Below are 1,118 nucleotides of genomic sequence, written 5' to 3'. Positions count from 1 at the left end.
AATGACTAATTCCTCCTCTTGAATAACAGCCCTCATTACAGCGCTTTATCAACGACCTGATTCCTGGATTTTAAAACTTCACGAATGGAATTAATCACAACTGAAACAAATTCACTTTCGACACAAAATATACCACAGCACACGAAAACCGACACTTTTACCCACCTTAATATGAATATGATTTATAATGACAACGATTTTACCCACCTGAATATAATTCTGATTTTACCCACATTTATTGATAAGAATCTGATTTATTTCATTTGGCTCTCTCAGTTGACTACCGTTTCGGCCTACAAGTATCTTTCCCGATCAACCAAGTTTTCACAAAGAATATCTGTTATTCACAAAGAATTCTATTCATAAAGAATATCTATTATTCACAAAGAATATCTATTATTCACAAAGAATATCTATTATTCACAAAGAATTCTCTTCACAAAGAATATCTATTATTCACAAAGAATATCTATTCACAAAGAATATCTATTATTCACAAAGAATTCTATTCACAAAGAATATCTATTATTCACAAAGAATATCTATTATTCACAAAGAATTCTATTCACAAAGAATATCTATTGTTCACAAAGAATATCTATTATTCACAAAGAATTCTATTCACAAAGAATATCTATTATTCACAAAGAATTCTATTCACAAAGAATATCTATTATTCACAAAGAATTCTATTCACAAAGAATATCTATTATTCACAAAGAATATCTATTATTCACAAAGAATTCTATTCACAAAGAATTCTATTCACAAAGAATATCTATTATTCACAAAGAATATCTATTATTCACAAAGAATATCTATTATTCACAAAGAATTCTATTCACAAAGAATATCTATTGTTCACAAAGAATATCTATTATTCACAAAGAATTCTATTCACAAAGAATATCTATTATTCACAAAGAATATCTATTATTCACAAAGAATTCTATTCACAAAGAATATCTATTATTCACAAAGAATTCTATTCACAAAGAATATCTATTATTCACAAAGAATTCTATTCACAAAGAATATCTGTTATCTATTATCTATTCCACAAAGAATTTTAGTTCTGACGCAATAACTAGAGACAAAATTCACAATTCTATCTTCCG

The sequence above is a fragment of the Penaeus monodon genome, chromosome 29 (assembly GCF_015228065.2).
Source record: "Penaeus monodon isolate SGIC_2016 chromosome 29, NSTDA_Pmon_1, whole genome shotgun sequence".
NCBI classification, from domain to species: domain Eukaryota; kingdom Metazoa; phylum Arthropoda; class Malacostraca; order Decapoda; family Penaeidae; genus Penaeus; species Penaeus monodon.
The sequence above is the reverse complement of the archived record's forward strand: the minus strand, read 5'-3'. Positions refer to the sequence as shown.